This window comes from Pelodiscus sinensis, chromosome 1 (genome assembly GCF_049634645.1).
Source record: "Pelodiscus sinensis isolate JC-2024 chromosome 1, ASM4963464v1, whole genome shotgun sequence".
NCBI classification, from domain to species: domain Eukaryota; kingdom Metazoa; phylum Chordata; order Testudines; family Trionychidae; genus Pelodiscus; species Pelodiscus sinensis.
In genome coordinates, this window is record NC_134711.1 from 140198009 (window position 1) to 140216092 (window position 18084).

The 18084-nt window shown below is 43.4% G+C and overlaps 1 long non-coding RNA gene across 1 annotated transcript in view; it reads right to left on the bottom strand.

Moving 5' to 3' along the window:
• Positions 1–17144, bottom strand: part of LOC112547419 (uncharacterized) — a 30575-nt gene extending 13431 nt beyond the window's left edge. The window contains exons 1-2 of the long non-coding RNA XR_012901076.1: positions 17078–17144; positions 8811–8999 (exon numbers count right to left, since the gene is read on the bottom strand). This is a non-coding gene — a long non-coding RNA (uncharacterized LOC112547419). The remainder of the gene's footprint in view (positions 1–8810; positions 9000–17077) is intronic.
• Positions 17145–18084: the final 940 nt, after the last annotated feature.

An 18084-nucleotide genomic window follows, 5' to 3' on the forward strand; every position in this document is an offset into this window, starting at 1 on the left:
CTGCTTGGCCCCATCTATGGGGTCAGGGCTGTAGAAACCGATAATCTCTCAATAACCCTTGCCTTAGTGGGGACCCAAGGGTGTGGGGGCCTTGGGGGAAAACATGGCCTCCCAGACAGACACAAATCATCGTCAAGTAATGTTACACATGGAAAAAATTAATCCAAAGGGTGGATATTTCAAAATATCATGAACAGTTGGAAATGGGATGAATGAGAACATAAGACTGGGTGTACTGTGTCAGACCAGTATAGACAGGGCTCGACAAATTATACAATCAACTCGCCCATGGCGAGTAGATTGTAACCCGGAAGAGCCGGGTTCCGGCAATCTGCGTGTGCGCGGTTTGGCGAGCCCTGAGTATAGATATTATAAATATTTGCACTGTAAAAATAAAAGAGATAGTATCTTTCAATTCACTTAATTCAAGTACCATCGGACAATCTTTTTATCATGAAAGCCGAATATACTAATGTAGAATTATGTACAAAAATAATTGCATTCAAAAAAATTTAAAACTTTAGAACCTGCAAGTCCATTCAGTCCTACTTGTTCAGCCAAGCTCTCAAATAAGTTTGTTTTTGCAGGAGATAATGTGGTCAGCTTCTTGTTTACGAAGTCACCTGAAAGTGAGACCAGGCATTTACATAGCATTGTTGAAGCTAGCATTGCAACATAGTTATGTGCCAGATGTGCAAAAGATTCACACATCCCTTCATGCTTCAGCCACCATTCCAGAGGATATGTATCCATGCTGATTATGGGTTCTGCTTGATAATAATGATCCAAAGCAATGTAGATCGACAGATACTCATATGGCAGAATGTGGGTTAAACACAGAATGGGAGATGTACCATTCTCCCACAAACAGTTCAGTCACAAATTTAATTAATGCATTATCCCTATAAAAAGGGAAATAAGAACAACCCAGGAAACTACAGACCAGTCAGTTTAACTTCTGTGCCAGGAACGATAATGGAGCAAGTAATTAAGTAATTCATCTGCAAATATCTGGAGGAAAATAAGGTGATAGGTAACAGACAGCATGGATTTGTAAAGAGCAAATCATGTCAAATAAATCTGATAGCTTTCTTTGACAACAAGCCCTGTCGATAAGGGGGAAGTGGTGGATGTGGTATACCTAGACTTTAGTAAAGCATTTGATACTTTATTATCAATAAACTAGGGAAATACAACCTAGATGGGGCTACTAGAAAGGTGGGTGCATAACTGGCTGGATAACCATTCTCAGAAAGTAGTTATTAATGGTTCACAATCATACTGGAAGGACAAAGTAAGTGGGATTCCGTAGGGCCATGGTCACCAACCGGTGAATCGTAATCGACTGGTTGATCGCGAGGCCTCAACCAGTCGATCGCGAGGCATTCGGGCACCTCCACCCCCTATTTTCCCCCCATCCCCGAGAAGCCCTACTACCTACCTCCAGCGTAGTGCCGGCTTTCCGCAGGGTGGACGGAAGTCCTGCCTGCAGCTTTGCGCCACTTCCTGGGGTTCCGGAAGTGTGCTGGCTGCTCCCCTTCCACAGCTCTGTGGCGTGCTGGGTGCGCCGCAGGAGAGGGTGTCAGCCCCAGAGGAGGAGTGCAGTGGCTTCCCTGCGCCGCAGGAGGGGTGAGTTGAGTGCAGGGGTTTCCCTGCGCCACATGGGCGGGGGTCGGCCCTGGAGTTTGACCCCAGGGTAGGCGCCTGTGGGGGTTTGGATGCGCCGCGGGGGTGGGGTTTGGCCCCGAGGCAGGCGCTCATAGGGGTTTGGCTGTGCCATGGGAGGGGGGGGGTTGCCCCAGGGTAGGTGTCCACAGGGCTGCACCACAGGAGGTATGTACCGGCTCCGGAGGAGGCACATGCTGGCTTCTCTTGGGGGGAGAATCCTGGGAGGAGGCAGGTGCAGGGGACTCTCTGCCCCCACTGCCCCCTGTTCCCTCTCCCCTGTTCCCTCTCCCCTCTCCCCAGCCCTCTGTTCCCTCTCCCATGTCCCTACTCCCCAGCCTCAGAAACCTGTCCCCACTGGCACCCTGTCCCCTCTCCCCTGTCTCCAGCCACAGAAACCTGTCCTCACTGGCACTCTGTCCCCTGTCCTCCCGGCACCCTGTTCCCTCTCTCCACTCCCCAGTCCCCTCTCCCCGATCCCCAGTCCCGTCCCCTGTCTCATCCCCAGCCGCAGAACTTTGTCCCCGCTGGCACCCTGTCCCCTGCCAAAGCACCCACTAGCACCCTTCCCCAGTACTATGTCCCCTGCTCCCACCAACACAGTTGGGGCCACATTAGTGAAACTTGGGGTGGGAGGCTGGAGGAGGGTTTTTTGGCATCTCACTTGTGTGGCCCCAACTGACTTTTCTGTGGGTCAGTGACCCCTGACTCAAAACAGGTTCCTTGCCCTTCTCAGAAATAAAGACAACGCAGAAACTTTTTGTGTTTGACACAGTATTTTATTTGAAAATGAAGCCTGGCCAACAAACCCCCAATTGGGGCCAAGCCCCCATCTGGCCACAGCATCCTAACACTCCTGCACTCCCCTTTCCCCCAGACCCTACATCTGAGCCTATCATACACTGGAACCCCCTGCCCTGAGCCCCTCACATACCCCAACCCAAATTCCTGAACCCTCACATCCAGAAGTCTGTGGCTTACTTAGTACCCTAACCCTACATCTGACCCCAACACTGCCCAGCCTGGAGCCCCCTCCCTGAGCCAGTGTTCCCTTCTCCACCTCCTCCTGCATCCAGATTTCCTCCCAGAGCTTGCACCTCTCACCCCTTCCCACATCCAAATCCCTCATTCCCACCCTGGAGCCTACACATCCTGTCTCAACCCACTGAGGGTACAGCTAGACTGCAGGAGTTTTTCAGGATTCTGGAGATGTCCCAGAAAAACTCTTCCGCATCCAGGGATGCATTTGTTCTTCCACTTCTTTTAGTGGAAGAGAAAACATGATCTTTCGGTCACCCCTATATTCCTCTTTCCACAAGGAATAAGGGGGCTTCCAAAAGAAGGTTTTTTTCTGACATTTGGTCAAGTCTAGACAGCCCAAATGTTGGGAAAACTTCTTCCTACAGAAGAATTGGGGGGAAAAAAGCAGCAGTATAAGGGCTGGGGATAGCAAATGATGGAGAGGAGGAGAATAGAGAGGGCGGGGCTTCAAGGAAGGGGCAGGGCGGTAGATCTTGGCTTGTTCTGTCATTTAACAGATCTTGGGTGTAAAAAGGTTGGAGACCACTGCCATAGGGGGGGTCTGTTTTGGGACCTGTACTGTTCAATCTAAGATTTACATGATGACATAGAGAGTGTGCTTATTACGTCTGCAGATTATACCAAGATGGGAGGGGTTGCAAGTGTTTTGGAGAATAGGGTCATAATTCAAAATTATCTGGACAAACTAGAGAAATGGTCTGAAATAAACAGGATGAAGTTTAGTAAGGACAAATGCAAAGTTTACTCCACTTAGGAAGGAACAATCAATTTCACATATACAGAATGGAAAGTGACTGTGTCGTCTAGGAAGAAGTACGGCAGAAAGAGATCTAGGGGTCATAGTGGACCAAAAGCTAAATATAATTCAACAGTGTGATGCTGTTGCAAAAAAAGCAAACATGATTCTGGGATGCATTAATGGGAGTGTTGTGAGCAAGACGCGAGAAATCGTTCTTCCGCTCTACTCTGCACTGATTAGGCCTCTTTTGGAGAATTATGTTCAGTTCTGGGCACCAGACTTCAAGAAAGAAGTGGAGAAACTGGAGAAGGTCCAGAGAAGATTAACAAAAATGATTAAAGGCCTAGAAAACATGAGGTATGAGGGAAGACTGAAAGAATTGGGCTTGTTTAGTTTAGAAAAGAGAAGACTGAGAGGTGACATGATAGTAGTTTTCAAGTATCTAAAAGGGTATTACAAGGAAGAGGGATAAAAATTGTTCTCCTTGGCCTCTGAGGGTAGGACAAGAAACAATGGGCTTAAACTGCAGCAAGGGAGGTTTAGGTTGGACATTAGGAAAAACGTCCTAACTGTCAGGGTGTTTAAACACTGGAATAAATTGCCTAGGGAAGTTGTGGAATCTCCATCACAGGAGATATTTAAGAGCAGGTTGTATAGACATCTATCAGGGATGATTTAGATGGAGCTTGGTCCTGGCGTGAGGGCAGGGGACTGAACTTGATGATCTCTCGAAGTCCCTTCCATTTCTAGTATTCTATAATTCTATGATTATTTTTATGATCATCATAAAATGGTTGTAGGAGACAACCTTGGCTCGAGTGATCATGAGCTAATTCAGTTTAAATTAAATGGAAGGATAAACAAAAATAAATCTGAGACTAGGGTTTTTTATTTCAAAAGGGCTAACTTTAGTAAATTAAGGAAATTTGTTAGGGAAGTTGATTGGACTAAAGAAATTATGGATCTTAAAGTGGAGGAGGCCTGGAATTATTTTAAGTTAAAGTTGCAGAAGCTGTCAGAAGCCTGTATCCCTAGAAAAGGGAAAAAATTTATAGGCAGGTGTGTTAGACCAAGCTGGATGAGCAAGCATCTTAGAGAGGTGATTAAGAAAAAGCAGAAAGCATATAAGGAGTGGAAAATGGGAGGGATCAGTAAAGAAAGCTACCTTATTGAGGTTAGAGCATGTAGGGATAAAGTGAGAAAGGCTAAAAGTCAGGTAGAGTTGGACCTTGCAAAGGGAATTAAAACTAATAGCAAAAGGTTTTATAGCCATATAAATAGGAAAAAAACAAAAAAAGAAGAAGTAGGACCACTAATTACTAAGGATGGAGTGGAGGTTAAGGATAATCTAGGAATGGCCCAATATTTGAACAAATACTTTGCTTCGGTCTTTAATGAGGCTAATGAAGAGCTTAGGGATAATAGTAAGTTAACAAATGGGACTGAGGATAAGGAGGTAGATATTACCATATCCGAGGTGAAAGCCAAACTTGAACAGCTTAATGGGAGTAAATCGGGGGGCCCTGATGGTCTTCATCCAAGAATATTAAAGGAACTGGCACATGAACTTGCAAGTCCATTAGCAAACATTTTTAATAAATCTCTAAACTCAGGGGTTGTACCATTTGACTGGAGAATTGCTAACATAGTTCCGATTTTTAAGAAAGGGAAAAAAAGCGACCCAGGTAACTATAGGCCTGTTAGTTTGACATCTGTAGTATGTAAGATCCTGGAAAAAATTTTGAAGGAGAAAGTAGTTAGAGACATTGAGGCTAATGGCAATTGGGACAAATTACAACATGGTTTTACAAAAGGTAGATCGTGCCAAACCAATCTGATCTCCTTTTTTGAGAAAGTAACAGATTTTTTAGATAAAGGAAATGCAGTGGATCTAATCTACTTCGACTTTAGTAAGGCATTTGATACAGTACCACATGGGGAATTATTGGTTAAATTGGAAAAGATAGGGATTAATATGAAAGTTGAGAGGTGGATAAGCAACTGGTTAAAGGGGAGACTACAGCGGGTCATACTGAAAGGTGAACTGTCAGGTTGGAGGAAGGTTACTAGCGGAGTTCCTCAGGGATCAGTTTTGGGGCCAATTTTATTTAATCTTTTTATTGCTGATCTTGGCACCAAAAGTGGAAGTGTCCTAATAAAATTTGCAGATGACACAAAGTTGGGAGCTATTGCCAATTCAGAAAAGGATCGGGATATCATACAGGAAGATCTGGATGATCTTGTAAATTGGAGTGATAGCAATAGGATGAAATTTAATAGTGAGAAGTGTAAGGTTATGCATTTAGGGATTAATAACAAGCATTTTAGTTATAAGCTGGGGACACATCAGTTGGAAGTAACGGAGGAGGAGAAGGACCTCGGAGTCCTGGTTGATTATAGAATGACTATGAGCCGCCATTGTGACATGGCCGTGAAAAAGGCTAATACGATCTTGGGATGTATTAGGCGAGGTATTTCCAGTAGGGATAAGGAGGTGTTAGTGCCATTATACAAGGCATTGGTGAGACCCCATTTGGAATACTGTGTGCAGTTCTGGTCTCCCATGTTTAAGAAGGATGAATTCAAACTGGAACAGGTACAAAGAAGGGCCACTAGGATGATCCGAGGAATGGAAAACCTGTCTTATGAAAGGAGACTCAAGGAGCTTGGCTTGTTTACTTTAACCAAAAGAAGGCTGAGGGGGGACATGATTGCACTTTTTAAATATATTAGAGGGATAAATACCAGGGAGGGAGAGGAATTATTTAAGTTTAATACCAATGTGGACACAAGAACAAATGGATATAAGATGGCTAGTAGGAAGTTTAGACTTGAGATTAGACAAAGGTTTCTAACCATTAGAGGAGTGAAGTTCTGGAACGGCCTTCCAAGGGAAGTAGTGGGGGCAAAAGATCTATCTGGTTTCAAGATTAAACTAGATGGGTTTATGAAGGGGATGGTTTGATGAGATAACAGGATCTTGGTATCTAGTTGACCATTCATTATCAGTGGGAAATAGGTCAATGGAGGGATGATAGGAGTTACTATAGAGAACTTTCTGGGTGTCTGGCTGATGAGTCTTGCCCACATGCTCAGGGTTTAGCTGATCGCCATATTTGGGGTCGGGAAGGAATTTTCCTCCAGGGTAGATTGGCAGAGGCCCTGGAGGTTTTTCGCCTTCCTCTGTAGCATGGGGTACAGATCACAACTAGAGGATCTCTGCATCTTGGGGTCTTCAAAGTATTTGAAGGCTTCAATATCTGAGATATAGGTGAGAGGATTATTCTAGGAGGGGTGGGTGAGATTTTGTGGCCTGCACTGTGCAGGGGGTCAGACTAGATGATCATAATGGTCCCTTCTGACCTTGGAGTCTATGAGTCTATGAGTCTATGAGCATGGAAGCATGAAAAGGCAAATGAAGGTTTAGCATACATGGCATGTAAATACCTTGCAAAGCTGGCTACAAAACTGCTATGTGAACTTTTGTTCTTACTTTCAGGTGACCACTGTAAATCAGAAGTGGGCAGCATTATCTCCCATATATATAAACAAACTTGTTTCTCTAAGGCTATGTCTACGCTGCAATGCTATTTTGGGATACGGGAATATCCCAAAATAGCTATCCCGCATCTTCACAACAAGCCCATTATTTTGGGCTCACTATTCTGATGTCCCTGTAAACTTCATTCTACGAGGTGTATGGGATGTTTCAGAATAGCGCTTTATTTTGAAATTTGGAGCTGTGTAGACAGTGCCAAATGACTAAACTATTTCGAAATAGCACCAAAATAAGATACACAATTTGCGTAGCTCAAACTGAGTATCTTATTTCGAGTTATGGTGCAGTGTAAACACACCCTACATGATTGGCTGAACAAGAAGTAGGACTGAGTGGACTTGTGGGCTCTAGATTTTTACATGGTTTTGTTTTTAGTGCTGTTATGTAACAAAACAAATCTATATTTGTAAATTGCACTTTCAGAATAAAGAGATTGCATGACAGTGTTTGTATGAGGTGAATTGAAAAATAATAGTTATTTTGTTTATCTTTTTAGAGAGCAAATATTTGTAATAATATAAAGCGGGCACTATACCCTTCTATTCTTGTTGTAACTGAAAGTAATATATTTGAAAATGCAGAAAAATATACAAAATGTTCTACTCTACTTTTTCTTAACAATGCAATTAAAAATTTGATTAAATTTAATTAATATTTTGAGTTAATCACTTGAGTTCATCACAATTAATCGATAGCCATACCACAAATTAAAATTTCCTAATATAAAACAAATAAACCAACATAGTTCTGAAAACTGAAGTCAGTGAGACATGAAGTACTACTTTTCCTGCATTCCAGTGTCAATTATAAAGATACCTGCTTAGCATTATCGTTAACTGTGACTGAAGGAAATGGGCTTTCAGTTAATTTACAGACAATAATAAAATGTATTAGTGGTTGGTGCTTATTCCAGGTGTACAGAAGTCGTATGCATAATGAACTCCTGCTGACTGAAGCATTGATGTATATGTTTGCTGCATATGGGTTACTTGAAGGGAAAGTGTCAGATAATCATTCTCAATTTGTTTCTGAGGAATTCAGTAACAAATGCTAAATCAGCTATTTCAAACCAGGAACAAACCTGCAGTGTCAGCATTCAGTGGGTTAGCAGAATTCTTTCTACAGACACTTAAGTGGACACTAAAAACAAGTGAAGTCAAAGTCATGCACACTATATTGGAAATGGTGTTATATGAGACTACGCCACTCCATAAAAGACTTAGTTACAGAGCAAGAGACTCAACACATACAAGCAGTAAGCTGTAGCACTGTAAATCACAGTTTCCATGTTTACATTAGGGAGTTTCCCCAGCACCATCACATCAAAGTAGCTATACTAGTGGCTGAAAGCCAATGTATGGGAAATCCAAGTATTCAATGTAAAATTAAGTTGAAAGCTGTCTTAACTCTTCCCTTAAGGGGACCCAACAGCCACAGCAGGCCCCTGGGCAAGGTGGGAGGGGCCTGCTCTGCCCTCTTGAAAGGGGAGGTGCCTTGGGCAGAAGGGGCGGGACTGGGAGAACTAGCCCTCAGCACTGCCCTGAGTGTGCCACACTGGCTCTTCCCCTCCAGTCCTTAGAGCCACCCAGAGTGCACGGCGCGGCACACCAGCAATGATTTAAAGGCAGCAGCAGAAGTCCCAGGCCATTTAGAATTTCTAGGCCCTGGGGCAACTGCCCCCTTCGCCCGCCCCTGTCAGTGGGCCTCCTCCCTTCTTCTGCTTACACCTTAAAATACAGTTTACCATTTATCATTATAAATAATTTGCTAGTTATTATCATGCAAAATTGAATTTCTTATACATACCTAAATACAAGTTGCAATGCTGATGGGAACGGAGTCTTATTTATACTACTGTAAACCTAGAGTGATGCAACTCCATTGACTTCAACAGAGTGACCGAGGATTTATAGCAGTGCAACTGATATCAGAAATTTGCCCACAGCCTTCTGAGTTGTCTTGGTTCTTAAGTCTCCACAAGATCCACAAAATAAACTGAAGAGGAAGAAAAAACATTTTATTTGTTTAAGTTAGGGATTTAAGTTACAATTTTTTAAAGTTATGGCCGTTTAAAGTGAGTTAATTGAAACTTTTTCTCTAGGGTCAACTAGCCAACCAGACTGTATCCTTGAATTACCAGTGATCTATAGCAGACTTTAATGGGATTTTTGCTAATGGGGCAGCTGTCTTTGAAAACGGGGGCTAAGCAAACTGGATGTAAGGTTCATTTCTGAAACTGTCATTGGATTCCAAACTAACTGCAATCTACTTTAATCCAATGCTTTGGACACGTACCCCATTGAGAGGAGATCATATTTTTATGGTTGTGCAGAATGAAAGAAAGATATGTTTTGCTGCAATGAGAGTTAGTGTGCTGATGACGTATGAGGAGAAGGGACAAGAAAATGATGGGAACTGGGAGTATGTTAACAGACTATTGGGCAGGGGAATGAATTTCTCTTTGGCTTAGGTAGAAAGGAACATTTTGGAAGAGGTAGTTTTCTTCTTTTGCTCTCCCATTTCAGGACTCTAGCTTACTTCCTTAGCCTCTGTGATTTGAGGGCTAGGCATGTTCAACAAGAAGCCAGTCCTGCTGAGGTAAGAGATCTCTGGGGACTGGGCTGAGAGTCATGGGGGAAGAGAATGGAACGTGACCCTTTATGCAAAGTTGGGAGTCCTGTTTGGGGCATATGGAGGTGCTGGGTTTTGGTCTCTACTCTCTATATATGTGAAGTTATGGCTGTTTAAAGTGCGTTAATTTAAACTTTTTCTCTAGGGTCAACCAGCCAACCAGACTGTATACTTGAATTACTGGTGACCTATAGCAGAGCAAAGGCTAAAACCCAATTCCTCCATATACCCCAAACAGGCTTCCCAGTGCAGTTGTGCTACTGTAGCACTTAGGCTACATCTAGACTGCAGGCTTCTTTCAGAAGAAGCTTTTTTTGGAAGAGATCTTCTGAAAAAACGTCTTCCAAAAGAGAGCGTCCACACTGCAAAAGTGCATCGAAAAAGTGATCTTCTTTTTCGAAAGAGAGCGTCCAGACTGAATGGACACTATCTCGCATGTAAGCTGTGATTGCTATGGACAGAATGGCTACCAGGGCACCTGTGCTTTTTCCTCTTCCCTCTTCTTCCGAAAAAACTCCCTCTTCCCCATCCACACACGCCTTTTTGCAAAAGAGCTCTAGATAGATTGCAATCCAACCATCCTTAACTGTCTCTCTGTTAAATTAACAGATTGAGTTTTTTGGCTCTATCAATATAAGGCATGTTTTCCGACCCTTTAATCATGCTCGCAGCTCTTCTCGGCTTTATCAAAATCCTCTTCCTCAATTTATCAAAAATCCTTCTGGAACCTTGGACCCCAGCACAGAACACTGTACTCTGATAGTGGTAGTAGCATTCCAAATATAGAGGTAATATAATCTCCATGCTCAATATTTCTCTGTTTATACATCCAAGCTGCATATTACATATTCCAGGTGCCCTAGGCCCTAGCTGACATACTTAAGTACTGGTCTCACTTCCAACCACCAAACTCCCCAGCCCCTAAAAGAATAGACAGTTTTCACACTTCGGCTTGATCAGAGAAACCTTGAATAAATTCCCCTCTTCTGCTGAAGCAAAGGCTCTTGCCGCCACAGCCCGAGCCCAGGGATAATATTACAAATGCTTTCTTGCATGAGAGGTGACCAGAAAGGTTGGGCTTGCTTAAGCTTTTGCTTTTGTAGTTTGTTGTGAAGGGCGAGGTACACATTAGTGTCAGGTTTCACAGTGAGCCTTCTCCACTCAGTTCATTCCATGCCAATCATGTATCTTTCTCCACAATAAGTAGCAGCACTTCAGCTCCAGCATCAGAACTTTCCAAGCTATCCCAATCTCTCCTTGCCTCAAAATACAGGAGGAAAGAAATAAACACGTTGTACTTGGTGATTGCAAAATTACTCCAATTGTTAATCGATGATGAAGACCAGTGTACAAATTGCTCTGGATTTTCTAGAGGCAGCGTTTTTTTGAAATAATGAAAATTGTTCTTGTGAACGAAGCTGTCTCTGTGGGCAATCTGTGGTGACAGAAAGGATCTCTTAGGGCACATCTAAACCGCATGACTGAACTTGAAATAAGTTATGCAACTTGAGGTACACTAATTGTGTAGCTTAAGTCGAAATATCTTCCCTTGCTCCTTGTACAAAGAGGGTTACAGGAGTTGAAGGAACAAGCCCATTATTTTGAATTTATTTCGAAAGAACGGGCTTGCTGTATAGACACGCACTATGTTATTTCAGAACAACTGATGTTATTTCGAAATAACTCTGCGGTGTAGGTATAGCCTTTTTAACTTGGCCCTGTCCCATAGAGGGCTTAGAATATCAGGCCCCAAAGCCTCAATTATTCAGGAGAGTTGGCCAGTTGCTCTTGTTGATCTGGGCTGGTTAAGTGAACTCCTGTGTTCTGAGGCAACTGAAGCTTTATCAGAGTCATCAGTATCATTTGAAGGACAATGGATTGCAATTAACCAATCTGGCACTAATGAATCCATGCATCACCAAAGCCAAATCTGAATCTGACAGGAAGAGTCCCAGTTTTCTTGCCAGCTGCAGATGGAACATGGTGTTGTTAGCATTGCTAGTTTTTGGTATTCAGTAAAAGTGAAGGGTCCTGAGAAAGTGAGGCTGCAGACTGACCTGATAGTTAGAAACCAGACACCTGGCTGGAGGAATATATTCTGTTCTGTTCATGATATGTTTTAAAAATGATTCCCTCCGTCCTCCTAAAATTGTCCCCCCGCTCTGCTGTTTTGCCAAAGTTTAGGTCAGAGGTGGGGAACCTAAGGCCAGAGGACTGGATCTGGCCCCCGGCTTGCCTGGGTCCAGCCTCTGAGGCTCACGGCTCCCCACCCCAACTTTGGGGAGCCTGCACTCACAGTGCAGTCCCTCCACCATCTCCCCATAGGGCTGGAGCACACAAAATCTACTAGCTTGGGCCCCACTAGGCTGTGGTGTGCAAAGCCAATGTGGGGAGTGTCTTTCTCCTTCTCAGTTGGGAGCCATGTCCGTGAGGGGTTGTTTTTGTTGGGATTTTTTTTGGCTTCTTACTTGTGTGCAACCCCCCAGCTGATTTTTTGAGGCTCACTGGCCCCTGACTCAAAAAAGGTTTCCCCCTAGACTTAGGTGCTGATGTCTCCCAGGCACTGAGAACTGGAGAGGCTGGTTGCATATCAGGTGAAAGAGAGATGGAGCTGCGTGTCATGAGCATTCTGTTTATATCTGAGCCCATGTTGCCTCACAGTCTTGGCCTATAACGTCAAATGCTTAAAGGGGTAGGGGAGAGCAATAAGACCTGTAGAACTGCACAGGTGAGAGGTGGAGTTCTCTATCGTGGCTCTTTGGGATCACAATGATTTCAGTGCTTTCCTGTTCAGACCTGCTCTATCTATATAGTATGTGCACTTGCTTTTTGTATGGGATATTACGGACACATGGTTGCCATAGCCCCAAACCCTGTGTCACATGCACTAGTATAAAGTATGGGTGATGTCTAGCCCTTTCCATTAACAAAGTGCCAAAGTTCTATGCCTAATGTCCGTGTACTTTATTTAAAGTGGATGTTTTCTGGGACCAGGACTGTTTGCCTTGTACAACACCGAGCACAGTGACAGTGTGTAACAAATGGCAAAAGAAATAATATTCCAAATAGTAAGGAAACACTGAGCTGTGGAAAGAACCAAACCAGTCTCCTGACAATGTGTTATACAGATTTCATGCAGCAGTTGGATGGCTCATAATGGAGGCCTTTTGTCTCCACCCCAGCATTTATCTCTCAGCCCTTTGAAGCTCATCCCAAGTGGAGGAAAATGTTTGTTTACTGCTGGCATTTGTGATTATGGCAGTGCAGCCGCATCTGCTCTCTGAAGACAAGAGCCCTTTGTGCTACACCACATTCTGCTGCAGGAAGCAAGTGGGTAAAATTGCATCTCACCTCTTAGCCCAATTTCACACATTGGCTTCACAGCATTAATAAATTGGTTTCGTTTGCCACACATTTGGCAGGAGAATTTTCTAATAACATTTTTATCCCCTTTGAGAACATGAATCACTCACATGCTGAGTATAAAATTACTTCCCTCTCTGACTATTAAAGGTACCGCACGTTAACAGAGGTCAGACACTCAGCCTCACCAGTGGCAAAGTCAAAAACAGGGGCCATGGCTTGGAGGCACAATTGTAAAGCTCAAAGCTTTTCTTTCTAAGGGGGGGTAGATAACCTATTTAGCGCTTGGAATATATAGTTTTCTACAGCTGTCAATCCTACCTGGTTGGGGTACAGATTGAGAAAATGTGTTAGATATACTGCATGACTCATGCAGCCAAGCCAATAAATAAATAAATAAAATGTGTGCAGCAGATGTCTGCATGTTCCGTGCCTACACAGACTTGCAGACGCTTCCTGTTTGGAACTGGAAATCTTCAAGGACAGATGGCCTTAGCTAGGACAGGACGTAGCACATCAATAGCTGCAAACATGCAAATATGATGCCGCATCCATTCAACTTGCACACATGTAACAATGAAAGTGGAACCCAGGATGTCTGGCCCCCAAAAACATGGCTCTTTCTGTAATCAACTGGCTCTTATTTTCTTAGGCCTCTAGCCACAAGGGGGCAATGAGGGACAAACACACTACCTAGTGTCTTGCAATTTATTTTGGAAAAGTAAAATGCGTCACAACAGTGATCTCAAGACTGCAGCTGGTTAGCAATGTGTTATTTAAACATTTTTTTCAACAAAAAAGGGGCTTTTTTCTTTCATTTGACCTTTTCTGCATGTATATGTGTGTATATATTTCAGTTTTCCAAGCCAATCAACTTCTGGTTTTTTTAAATATTTTGTTTTTTGGTTTCAGTTTCTCACTGAAGTGTTTTCATGGGAAATTTTTTTAAAGGTATTTAAAAATTGTCACAAAAAAAGCAATAAGCATGAGCCACAAATCCAGCATGTATCTTAAGTCCATGATTTTTTTTTATGTCTAGCCAAGTTATGAATTTTTTGAGCTGTTGTACAGTTTTGTGTTAAGGACAAGGACTAAGAGGTCAGATACAGAGTGGTCATTCTGTGAAAAGTGTGCCCCACAGAACAGATCCTTGTAGCCATGCAGATATGGCTGTAGGTTTTGCATCTGTTGTTATGGCAGCTATGGCAGATGCAAAACCTGCAGACATACCTCCACCCAGAGGTGACTAAGGAAGGAGGGCTTCGGGGTTAGGGGGGCACTAGCCACCTGTTCCCCTCCAATCTGGGAAAGGACCAGAACAATGCCCATCTGCCCCAAGATCCACTCTTTCCTGCCCTTGCTCTGCTCCATCTCTTCTACCAGCCAGGCTAGTGAGGCCAGAGGGCCAACACTGGCAGCAGAAGTCTGCCTCCCACCCTTCCCTCTCTGCACTCACTGGAAAAGTGCAGCAAGGGAGCCCCAGCTCCCACTGCTCTCTGAACACACTGCTTCTGATCCTGCCCCTCCCCCAAAGTGGTGCAACCCAAGAGCAGTGTGAGCTAGAGCAGTCTTGTGCTGGCTAACTCCCTCCCACCTCGGGGTGCATGCAGCCCCTCATGGGCTCCTCGCACATCGCCTCTGCCTCCGCTGCTCTGATGATCAGATACCCCCCACAACACCCCTTTCATGCTCCACAGGCCCTACAAGTGCCTGTCACAACACGCAGCATATCACATACAGTGCACTAAATGCCCTACTAACAACTGTGTGGGTGAAAGAAGTCAATCACTATGTGTCTAAATGAACTCACACAGAAAAATGATAAAAGACAACAAATACACAACACCCAGGGATAAACATTTTTCACAAAACAATCATTCCATATTCGACGTCTCCCTCCTTGTCCTCAAAGCAAACTTGAGTAACAAGCCTGGGAGCTTACATTCATAATTTTGCTCAATATCAAAACTCATGGACTCAATGAAAACACTGAATGTATGGGTCACTACAGCAATCTGTAATTCACTACCCCTCTTTTTGTCCTACCACTATAGAAAATTAACTTCCCACTCCACCTTGTATTGTTTTTTGGAACATGTTAACTCCTTATCTGTTCCATCTTCTCTTTAGTGGTGGCATTCTGAAACCTCTCCCAGACCTGAAGAAGACCCATTGCCATACCCATCTTGTCCTTCTGTATGACTTTAGAAATATGAACTTATTATTAATTCTTTACACTTGATAGTGCTTTTGCTTTAGAGACCTCAAAACATTTTACTATAATGTAAAAACAACGAGAAGTCCTTCGGCACCTTAGAGACTAACATATTTATTAGGGCATAAACTTTTGTAGCTAAAACCCACTTCGTCAGATGAATTTGAGTGAAAATTACAGAGGCAGAGCTATATATAAATACTAGTATAACAAAAGGAGGAAGTTACTTATCAAGTATAGGGCCAGTGTTAATGAGACCAATGCAATCAGGGTGGATACGACTCACTCACAGCAGCTGATGAGGTGATGTGAATACTAAGAGAAGGGAAATTGCCTTTGTAGCAAGATAACCAATCTAAATCCTTATTCGGTTCTAATTTGATTGTATTAAATTTGCAAATGAATTGCAGTTTTTCAGTTTCTTTTTGAAATCTGGTTTTGAAGGGTGGTTGGTTTTGCTTTTTGGTAGAAGGATGGCTACTTTTAAATCCATTACTGAATGCCCAGGGGAGTTAAAGTGTTCTCAGTGTCAGAGTAATACAAGCTGCAGTAGAAAATTCAGTCCTGCTTTCCTTTTAATCTTTTTATTTGTTGCTAAGTTTCTAAAACTTATTTCTGTTTGATCTATAAATTGTCATATTTGGTCTCAAGCCAGAGGTGAGTTTTTCTTTACTTATAAATAAGGTTCCACAATTTTTAAGTTTTGAATAAAAAGCTCCAAAACCAAACAACCCCCACTTCATGCATACACTTTCATATGTGTGGGAACTAGGGATACAGGTGGTACCTCACACCTGAGATCCTAGCTGCTGCTCTGAGTCTGGGGTTCCACTGCCAGTCCCATGCCCAGGGTTCCAGCTGCTGGGCACCCCCAGGTCTCAGCTCCTGGCCCCAGCCTCTACCCCCTTACTCCAGTTCAAATTTCCCTCGACCCCAGGTCTAGGCGGGGGTGGACAAGGGTAAGGGGGAGGCTTTGGGCACTTGCCCTCTATAAAAAATGTTCCAGTGTCATGGTGCCCTCCTGCCTAGGATTCTACCCAGACAATCCAGTTTTTGGCTTCTGTAGGCACAGTTAGGGTATATTTGCCAGGTGCCCAGAAAGTCCATTCAAAAAGGGGACCTGGCAATGTCCCATCAGATATACTGACCAGATACCAAAAGTACAATTGCCACGCGGTAGGAGGTACCAGCTCAGTAACCTAGGCCAGCCTCTGCTCAATCAGGACTGCCTCCTACCTGCAGGCAGACTCCTTGCCTTGTCAGGTTGTAGCAGCTTCGATCCCAGCCTCAGAGCAGAGGGAGCCCAGGTCAGGGGAAGGAGATGGCATTACTAGAAAGGTGGGGGGCAACCCTACTACAACCTTACCAGGAATTCTGTGCACAAATAGTTCAAAAATGAAAGACTGCTCTTGTTCAAACATTACTTCTCCTGTAGATCTTAATGAGTGCTAAGAAATAAGCCAAGATGAAAGACAATTGGTTCAATATGTCTAAACTTACAGATACTTAAGGAAATTTTGTTCATGCATAGCAAACTGTCCTGCAAACATACAAATCGTTTTCGTAATGGACAAGATTTGAAAAAGTAGATGCTCAGAGTTAGATTCCAAAATCTACATTTAGGCAGCTAAATAAATACTGATTTTTGAAAGAGCTGTGCACTCAGCAACCCCCTCTGAGCATAGCTGGAACTGCTGGTTGGTCAGCACTTTTGAAATTCTGTAACCCACTAACCACCCTCCTTTGTCCTATGACTCCAAAGGTGTTCACTGCCCTCTTTATCTTGAATGGGGCTTGAAACATATGAACTTCATATGCTTAACAATCTGTGCCACCTAGTATTCAGCAGTGACAGTCTGATTACCTTCCCAGACATGAAGAGCTCTGTGGAGTTTGTCTTTTAGGTCTGATGTACACTACAATGACACCATACCAGAACCAGCCACCTGGGAATCCTCATGTCATAATGGGAATTCCATGGTAATGTCAAGTCTATGTTGTCCCCTCACAGTGCCTGACCAAGAGTGACAAGAAGTGTTGGAGAAGGGACAAAGGGGAAGAGGAGTGCAGTGCACTTTGACTCTTCTGGCCTGCTACAGTGGCTCATAAAGTACAGTTTCAGAAGAGCTTAAGATCTCGTCCATACTGCATAGTTAGGTCAAAATAAGTTGCTTTGCATCAACCTACTGGCTTGTTAAAATTATCCCCTCAATATGAGTAGCCTGTAATGCAATAAAAACCACCTCCCCAAACAGTGGTGAGCTGCAATTGACCTACTAAGGAGAATGTACTGTGAGTGTAGACACTTTGGGTACATCTACACTGCACACTTATTTTGAAATAAGCTGTTCTGGAATAGTTCTTCTGAAATAGCTTATTTTGAAATAACATGTCTACACTGCAGGGAAGCCTCAAAATTAGTCTGAGGCAGGCTTCCCTAATGTAGACATGCTATCTCGATATAGAGACCCAGGAGGCACTGGAGAGGAATAACTTAAAAGGCGTTGGTGAGGGGCTATTTCGAAAAAGCAGCAGTGGATCGTCTATACCGCCTTATTTTGAAATAGCTGTTTCGGAATAGGCATTATTCTTAGGAGAATGAGGTTTACAGATTTTGGAATAAGCCACCCATTATTTCAGAAATTGTTTTGAAATAATGGAATGGCTGTGTAGACACTCACATATTTATTTCAGAATAACAGTCGTTATTCTGAAATAACTTTGCTGTGTAGACATACCCTTTGTGATCTATGTCAACCCTATCAGTTCTCAATCAGCTGTCCCACAATGCCCCATTGCCTGGGACAGTCACCACTCTGGTCACAATTTTAAACTCAGCTGCCCAGCAGTCAAAGACTTGGGAAACCCCTT